This window comes from Rattus norvegicus, chromosome 7 (genome assembly GCF_021556685.1).
Source record: "Rattus norvegicus strain SHRSP/BbbUtx chromosome 7, alternate assembly SHRSP_T2T, whole genome shotgun sequence".
Lineage (NCBI taxonomy): Eukaryota > Metazoa > Chordata > Mammalia > Rodentia > Muridae > Rattus > Rattus norvegicus.
This window is the reverse complement of record NC_141540.1, coordinates 44,808,495-44,818,327: the sequence shown is the minus strand read 5'-3', so window position 1 is coordinate 44,818,327 and position 9,833 is coordinate 44,808,495. Positions and strand designations below refer to the sequence as shown.

The window sequence follows — 9,833 nt, the reverse complement described above, 5'->3', positions numbered from 1 at the left end:
GAATGTGGGTCAAAAGTTCAAAAGAACAAAAAAAAAGGAAAAAAGAGAAAAAATGTTCAAAAGAAATTGAGTCAAATATCTGTATTGTGGCCTAGGCCGATGACTTTATTGGGTAGTCTTTGCAGGGCAAACATGGTGTTATGAATTCATACCGTAGCATCAAACAAAACAAAACAAAAAAAAAAAACAAAACAAAACAAAACACAGTACAACATAGCTGTAATTCCAGGACTAGTAGAGCTGGCTGACAGAGCAGGATCCCTAGGATCTAACGCCCAGCTAGTCTAGCCAAATTCACAGTCTCCACATTCAATGAGAGACCATGTCTAAAAACTAAAGTGGAGGCACCCTTCTCCTGGGCAATGGGCAGAGACAATTTGTTGGTGATGTTGTTCTTCTATCAGTCAGGGGCAGAGCAGATGGCAGTCCTTTATTCATCCTAGCTTGATGCTTGCTAGGTGGCCAAATCTGTTTTATGCCTAGGACACGTCAAAATCAAATCAATTCAAGTCAAATCCAGGCAGCACATCTCAGGAGGAGGAAGACAGACACCTGTGTTCTGCATTGCCTTGTGCGGGGACGGTAGGGAAAGACACCAACAGACCTGCTCTCAGGCCTGTAGCACAGGCAGACTGTAAACACTTCTTGCCAGAACCTGCAGCGGGAAGCCCCACGAGGTGCGAGCATGTAGTGAGCAAATGGGAGAGAACGAGAAATGGAGCAGCTTGGGCATTATGGAGAGAGATGGAGCTAGAGACTTGAGGGTGGAGAGGAGTACACTGTTGCGAGTAGCCAGCTCTGCCATCTGGGACCATGGTAAGGTCTCAGCCTCAGCTGCTGCTGAGTGCCATGTCTGGGTCCATGACTATGCAGCGACAGGCGGTCATGTCCGTAGCTCTTATTACCACTGGAGAACATGCCTGGTCACGGCAGCTTCTGGGACCACATGGATGTCCAGGGGTCGTGCAATAACTGCCCCCTCCATCTCTGGCTGTAATGCTTTGGAGCGCTTGCCCCACATTTCTCTCATCAGTGGCAGCTGAAAGGGCTCTGTACCTTGCCAGGGCAACACAGTAGGGCTGGCCTTGGTGGCAGGGTTGTGGATGAGCTGACTCCAAGAACATGAGTGTAGGAGAGCTGACCCCACCACTCATCTGCTTTGGGTTGGCGTGGGTGCCGAGGTGTTGCCCCACCCTTTCACCACCTCCAGCAGTCAGGAAAGCTGCCCACAGGGTCATGAGTGTGGGAGAGTTACCTCTGCCCCTCACCAGCTGCAGCACTCAGGAGAGTACGCTCCATGGCTCGCCTGGGCAGACAGTAGGACTGGCCCCAGCCAAGAGAACACGGGTGAGCCTGCCCCCAAGGCAAGAGCAAGGGAGAGCTGATGCCTCCAGGGTGGCCTGGGTGTGGGGTGATGATGCCCTTCCCTCCTCCCACTTCACAACCTGCATTACCGGAGAGTTAGCCCTGCTCCCTCACAGCTGTTGCACTCAAGAGAATGGGCTCTGCCCGTCACCCGGGCAACACAGTGGAGCTGGCCCTGATGGTGAAGGCTCAGGTGAACAAGAGCAGGAGCGCTGGCCCACCCCTAAATCTATATCACCTGAAAGGGCTGCTGAAAGGGCCAGTCCTGCTGATCCAAAGCATCAGGGTCTTCATGACTCAGGGCAACAACACGATAACCGGGAGGAGTCCTGATTAGGATCCAATATTGATGGTGTCACGGAAGCCAGAGACCTCGAGCCAGACCATGATTCCTTGCAATGAATTTTTGCAAGTGAAGATGTGTGGACAGAGGGATATACTGTGGGGTACTGGAACATGTTACAGCTTCCATGACGGGACGTTTTCTATGCTTTGGGTGTTTGTGGTTTTTATTGGGGGCAGGGGTTGTGAAGGTGAAGGGTGGATATGAGGAGACAGGGAGGTGAGCGGGACTAGTGCATGACATGAAACTCAGAAAGAATCGATAAAAGTTTTGAAAACCATCAAAAAAAGAAAGAAGATGGAGAACAATTAAGATGTCAGACATGACAGAAACATTTAGCTCAGTGGTAGAGCGCTTGCCAAGCAAGCGCAAGGCCCTGGGTTCGGTCCCCAGCCCCGGAAAAAAAAAAAAAAAAAAAAGAAAGAAATCCTTCAAGATGTCAGACATGACAGAAACATCTGCTCTCTAATCTGTGTTTGTACTCTTACACACCTGTGCATGAGCAGAGCATAGCCACGCACATTCATACACGCACACACATACACCAAAATAAAAAAAAAATGAATGAATGAACAAAACTGGCTATAGGTATTTAATTGGCTAAATTTTTGTGTGATTGCTATGCTTTTTAGAGTCTACTGATATTTTAAATGAGTGATAATTTCTAATTAACACTAAAATTTGAAAATCTATGCTCTTAACTGTTGTGCAGAATAGAAAAACACAGATTTCATCTTCAACATGTTAAGGCCTTTACGAGTATTTGAAAAGCAGCTCCACTGGGGCAACATTATTAGGAATTTGATTCCGAAGAAAAAAGCCTGATAACATTTTATTTTAGAGAAAAAATAAATCATCAAAATTTCTCTTGATGATGAAATTGCTTAGTAATTATCAAGAAAATACACATTAATGGAATGAGCAGCACTATTTTAGTAATAAAAGGAATATTTTCCATATGTGCATTTGCTGCATATACTGCTGGAAAGATTCCAAATACCCAAGGTGTATCCACATAGTGTATGAGTTATTAACACATATGGTCTTTAAAGGATTTTACAGGTCAGTAATAAAGTGGCATGTGTGTGTGTGTGTGTGTGTGTGTGTGTGTGAAAGAGAGAGAGAGAGAGAGAGAGAGAGAGAGAGAGAGATAGATGCCATTAGCATCTGCATTAAAGAGAGAATTGAAAAGATAATATATGCAGAGACATGATCCTCTATGTTTCAGATCTTTGTGACAATTAATGAGGAAGAAGTTGCATGCTGATATTTACAGGTTATTAGCATTTAAAATATACAATCATTAAGGACTTGCCCATGTCTAGTTCCTGACATTCTCTCTCTCTCTCTCTCTCTCTCTCTCTCTCTCTCTCTCTCTCTCTCTCTCTCTCTCTCTCATCTCCTACCTCTCTTTGGCTATCTATAGATTGCTGTCTATAAGCAGGTGAGGGCAGGCACAAGATAAGACAAGAGCCTATGATTGGGCAGTGAAAAAGAAAGGCAGGCTGAGAATTTTAGAGATGGGACAGAGAGTCTGGAGAGGGAGAAGGAAGGAAGATGGAGGAAGAGAAGGACGACCCAGATCCATGTGGCTTTAAATAGCCACAGGTAGCTATGAATATCATGTAAAAGGTGCATACTAAGATGCTTTTAAACACTTGCATCTCATTTCACTAGTGAGAGCTCAGCTCTAGAACCGGAACCTGGTGCGTAAGAAACTGAAGGTGTCTTAATTAGCTAACTGGCCATGTGTCAACGAAGGAGAAAATAAAAGTGAGGGACAGTTCTTTCTCTCTCCCTCCCTCCCTCCGTGTGTGTGTGTGTATGTGTGTGTGTGTGTGTGTGTGTGTGTGTGTGTGTGTGTGTGTGTGTGTGAAATAGTATGCCAACCAAGTGTTACTAACCCCTTGTTGAATGAACAAGCATGTGGTCTTCACTTAGTTTTTAGTTTCCCCAGCTCCCTTTGCACTCGAATGGCCATGACTATACTTTTCACACTCTGCATGTTAAGCTTTTATTCATACTTACAGTTAACTAGTACACTCCTCCCGATTTTGTTTATTTTGGCCAATTAGTCTTACTCTCAAATATTAGATGGAGTTGGAGGTTGAAGGGATTTAACTCAATCTTCTTGTGCTGACTCACATGTAGCCAATTCTCCGGGAGCAGTTTTATCCTACCGACTGACTCTCGGTAGGAGAAATGTGGGCTGAAGCTAACATCTGTGCATCTCTCAATAGAAAGGTAAGTGTTGGTCAGAGTCGGTAATGTAGGGCTACATGAGTAATTTTCTGTCTTCATTTTTTCCTCCTTGTTCAGCCATATGCTAAAGTTGTCCTATGATTTCTATATTGTCCCATGTTTGCTGTATCTTCTTTTATTTATTCTTTAGTTTGCTTCTTGTCAAAAACGTCATAGGTTGGAAAGGGCTTGGTAGCATAACTATACAATTTTTAAGAGACATGGACTTTGGCTTTCTAAGCTGACTTTTAATTTGTATATTTCCAACCTCAGGGTTAATGACCTCTGGAGAAAAGAGGCCTTTTCAGTGTGTAGCAAATATTTGAGACTGCTGCTTCCTCAGCTTATACAAACTCTTCGTATTCGTTAACATCTGATTTTACTGCACTCGTCTTTTATTTACTGGCAACGTGATTTTAAACACATACTATTATTATATCCTTCTCCATATTTCCCAGTTGAGAGACTTTCTCAGCTGGCATCCTGTGGGAGACTCAAATGCTACCAGAGGAATATAAGTTGGGGTCACTAAGCTCAGTTTTCCAATGGTGGTACAAAACCAGGGACAGTCTACATGCATAGAAGGTAAGTTAGTTGAGTACACAGGACCTAAAAATCTTATTGCATTAGGACTTGACTTTCCTCCTGAGAACTTAGTTTTAAAAGAAGAATCTGGCCAGACAATTCCAAAAATCTTTCTCAAAAAAAAGAAAAGCTTCACTAAAATAGAATTGTCAGGTTTTTTGTTTGTTTGTTTGTTTGTTTTTTATCAATAGAAGCAGGCACATGTGAGATGTGAGTCAAAGGATCTTATTTTTTCTTAAAATAGGCGTGACTTAGTGTTTTCCACTTCTATCACAGGCAGTAGTTTTAACATTAATTTTATGTGTTGAATATGACAATGAAAACAATTTTTATGACTACCAAAACAAAAAGAGATAAAAATAACAATCAGTTGTACCTAAAAATATAATCCTAGCTTGAAACTGGAACTAGAGACGTTAGTGATTAAATAATCACATAGATTTAAAAGCATTTTGGTCCATTCCTACCTTACTTTGAACTTCTAAGAACAAAACTATACTAGTGTATAATTCTTTATTCGATATTTATTTTTAACTGTATAGAATCTTAACAGTTGAAAATGTTTCACACCAAGTACAGCACCCTGTACTACCCAGCACCCAGCACCCAACTTTATTTTTCTCACCTTTTCCTCTCTTTTCTTTCTTTGTCCTCCTTCTCTCCATTTTTCTGCTGTCCCTCTTTGCTTTTTGCCTTCCTTTTGTTTTCTTCCTTCGTTCTTTTTTTCTCTGGAAGTAATGTGTGACATTACATATTTCTAGATATGCATACATTTTAGAAAATGTGAAAGACTAAAGATTTGGCTTTTGTATAACCAGCGAGAAAATATATTACAAAACTAAAATATCTACATATATGATTTCATGCAGTAGTTATAGCACATTTTAGGTTTTTCAAAGTAATCACATTGGACATACATATCTGAGATGTGTGGTTTACGTTTGCTCTAGCAGTCTTAGCTGCTGTCGCATTTCAGTGAACTCTAGAAGAGACTGAGATGAGGAATAGTAGAATGGGTGTGGCCTTTTCCCGTAATTATAAAGGATGTAGGAAATTTAATAATCTACTCGTTCTTCCCCTAAACCGATCCTTATAAATAGAAGAGCAGTGAAATAGTATTTATCCTTCTATCAGTGTCTCATTTAACATTCGTAAATTGAAGTGGGTGTGATTACCCATTATTACACATAGATATGCAAAGTTGACATAACATCCTTAGAGTATATCCCACTATTGACAATGGTAACGTGAAGCCTGAGTTCGTCGTACAGTTTTCTTTTTAATATCATGTTTTAAACAATAAGGGAAGAGAAAGAGAAAAAATACCTTGATTGGGCATCAATTGTACACCTAGCATTGTGGAAAAAGAATGCTTTATGGAGAGTTTTTTCACAAACCTATCTTTATTATCACCATATATTAGACCACTGAAAGTATTTTCTCTCAAATGCTTGAGAAAATAAAAATTAAGTATGTGACTTCTACTTAAGGTGGTAGACTAGGATCTGTCTTTGCGTGAGCAAGTGATGGGGAGTATCAAAAGGGAAATTAGACAATATCCCAAAGGAAGAGAGAGACAGAAGAGCATAGGAAATCCACAAAGGAAGTGAAGGAGTATCTAAAAATAGAAAAGTGGGAAAGGAAGGTGGGCAACAAAGAGAAAAATGTCTGCAGGCCTCCTATAGGTGCAAGGGAAGCAAAAAAAATAACCGACCTCCACAGCAGGTGGCTCTCTATAATGAGAAACACTGGGGGTTAAGCCTTCAGAGTAGGCTGCTCCATAAAAGGCCTTCCAGAACCGGAGGGGGACCCAGAGGGGAGGAGAAGGGGGAAGGAGGGGGAGAGGTAGATGGGGAGGGGAAGGAGGGGGAGTGGGAAGGGGAGGACGACGACGGAGATAACAACGATGATTTTTAAGAAGAAAGGAGGGACCAATATTTCTCTATAAAATTTTTTTCTTCACAAATCATAGTTAACTTGCCCTTTTCTCCTCTCATTCATTCAATGCTTTCTCACTTCACAACTACAAAACATTGGGATGGATTTTGAGAGTGATTATGGTAATGTATGCAAAAACCCCACAATCCATGTTGTGAAATGCTAAATAAAAGTTAGTATTGCTTAACTCACGAGGGGCAAAGCTTCCCGCTCACAGGCTCTCTGCATTACTTTATTAATAGATTTATTTCTACCCAAATGGGCAAAGAAATAATGGGAAAAGATCTCACAGTGACAGACACTGCAAGTCATTTCCTGTAGCTTTAAACTTCAGCCATTTAAATTACAAACTGTTCTGGGAAAAAACTATAAATAACTGCGAAATTGTAAGAATGCTTGGGAAATCAGTAATAGAGTGTTCATTTTGAGGAGGCAGATAAACTACTTTTTGGTCTTATGTGTTCGGTAATGCATGGTTAAATGGTGTCAGGTAGTACATAACCTTGGGGACGTCTTGACACTTTGTAGACTGCACTCACTCTATGCTTTGGCATAAGGTCAGTGAAAGTCGTGAACAGATTTTTCCCTTGGCCTTTGTTTGGGGGGAAAAATAAAGTTTATTTACTTATTCGTAGGACCTTTCAGAAAGTCGTTCCAAAAATAAAGTAAGATGAACCATTTTGTCCCAGATTAAAATTTTTCAAACAGAATAAAAGTTTAAGAATCCTGGTAATCATTACTGAAACTATGAGATGTTCACAAAAAAAAGGGACCTACCATGACTGCTCTCCAAAGACCCAACAAGCAGCTGAAAAGAGTCAGATGCAGATATGTGCACCCAACCAAGGAACAGAAGCTGCTGACCTCTGAGGTTGAGTTAGGGGAAAGGGGGAAGAAGCTGAGGAGGAGGACAACCCTGTAGGAGGATCAGCAGCCTCAATTAACCTGGACCCATGAGCTCTCTCAGACACTGGATCACCAACCAGACAGCACACACCAGCTGAGATGAGGCCCCCAACACATATGCAGCAGAGGACTCCTGGGTCTGGGTTCAGTCAGAGACGATGCACCTAACCCTCAAGAGACTGGAGGCCCCAGGAAGTTTAGAGGTCTGGTGGGGTGGGTGGGGTGGGGACATCCTTGTGGAGATGGAAGGGAAGAGTGAGGGATGTAGGGAGGAAGTATGGGATGTGGAACCCTCGAGGGAGGGAGAATGGACTGGGAGGGGAATACAGTCTGGAGTGTAAAAAAGAATCAATTAGAATATCACACACGTTAAGAAAGAAAGAAAGAAAGAAAGAAAGAAAGAAAGAAAGAAAGAAAGAAAGAAAGAAAGGAAAGAAAGAAAGAAAGAAAGAAAGAAAGAGAAAAAGAAAATGGCAGATTTTTAAAAATTAAAAAAAAAAAAGAATGCTGATAATCAAGAATGACATTACTGGGAGGGGAGCCCACTGGACCTATGGAAGCCCGATGACCCAGGATAGGGAAATGAATGCTGGGCTGATGAGGCAGGAGTAGGGGGCAGGGAGAGCACCCTTGTAGAATAGTGGGAGGGAGGCAAGGATAGGGGCCTTGTGGAGTGAAAACTAGGAAGGGGGATAGCATTTGAAATGTAAATAAATAAAATAACCAACAAAAGAAAAAAAAAAGAATCAACAGCACAGAGGTAATCTATTAGGAAAACATCCGCACCAATTTTGAAGAGGAGTGGCTTGTACAGTTTGTGACCATGGAACCTTACTTTTCTTTTCTACTGTCATCTCTTATTCTCTGACACTTTAAATTTTGTTTATTTTTTTTTTCTTTTTTCTTTTTTTCGGAGCTGGAGACCGAACCCAGGGCCTTGCGCTTGCTAGGCAAGTGCTCTACCACTGAGCTAAATCCCCAACCCAATTTTGTGTATTTGTACTAAGATCTTGATTATTCTTTTACCAATGCTAGAGGAAGAACTAGACAATCATTCAAAACAACAATCTTAAAATTTGGAACCACTGGACTTCATGTCTTCATGTCTTGAAGAATATCAAATTATCTGTACTAACTCCTGGGATCTAACAGAAGTATGTTGTCCATACCCGTCCAGGCACATCCCTAGGTGGTTACTGCCCAGTATTCTTTCTAGGAGAGTCTGGACTTCCATGGTTTGACAAAAGCATCTTGCTAGATCACTTCTTCCTTCACATTGGATACTTTAGAAAGTATCCAGTGCTTTATAGTTTCGAATAATAGTTTAGATTTCAAGCTACTAGGACAAAGATGTTTGGAGATATCTGAGAAAATGTCCCTTGTCTAGGTCTTTCTAATAGCTTGGAACCCAGAGAAATCTCACAAAGACCAGTGCATAGCACTCTTCCCTCATAGATCTATAATTCTTATAGACTCTTATTCTTATTTAAGACTCTTGGATCAGCAAGGCCGTGATTGATAAAGTAGACTTTGTCCGCAGACGGAGGCTGAAGTATTACTGGATCAGGAATTGCCTTGCCCTGCATTTTCTCAGCTGTCTTCACCGAACCAGAAGAGAGAGGAGAGAGAGAGAGAGAGAGAGAGAGAGAGAGAGAGAGAGAGAGAGAGAGAGAGAGAGAGAAAAGAAGCATAAGGCAAATAAAAATCAATCATATAGTATAATACAGTATAATAGCTTCAGCAGTGTGGGCTCTTAAGAGAAAAGACCTGACAATATTTCTGAAATATTTTCTTTCCTGCAAGTCAGATCGATTTAAGCTATCCCAGAGCAATCAACTCTCATTCCATCTCCCATGTCACCTCAGGGCCGAAGACATAAATTGGTGACTTCATTAGCCAAGGTTCTCTGGAGAAAGAGAACTAATATAAATATTTCACACACAACTCGCACGCGCGCGCAGACACACACACACACACACACACACACACACACACACACATACACGCACAATCAGAACAAACATTTATTTTAAGGATTTGGTTCATGTAATTACGAAGGCTTAGAAGTCCAAAATCTTTACAGTCGATCAACAGGCTAGAGGCCCAGGAAAGAAATATAGACAAAAATTGCATCAGGACAGTTTTCTAGCAGAATTCTCTTCTCTTTGGGGAGACTTTGGGGAGCTCTTCCACTGTTTATTCAAAATGCACTCAGACCGTGGAGGGCATTCCTCCTTACTGACAATTGACTTCTTTAAATGTTAATTTTAGTTTAAAAATAACTTCAGAAAGAAATCTGGAGTGACATTTAGCCCAGTAGCACAGTGGTCTGGTCTATGTGCTAGTGAAAGTACACAATAGCTAAGTAGGGAAAAAGAGAAATGGAAAGGAGACAGAAAGTTGACTAGACAGAGGAACCATGTGTCCAACGCTTGGTGACATAAATAAGAACTCA

The 9,833-nt window shown here is 41.4% G+C and overlaps 1 non-coding gene across 1 annotated transcript; it reads left to right on the top strand.

Annotated features, from left to right (window-relative positions):
• The first annotated feature begins 350 nt into the window (after positions 1-350).
• On the top strand, positions 351-492 carry LOC120093971 (small nucleolar RNA SNORA48). The gene has a single exon (XR_015626247.1). It is a non-coding gene; the product is annotated as a small nucleolar RNA SNORA48 (small nucleolar RNA).
• Positions 493-9,833: the final 9,341 nt, after the last annotated feature.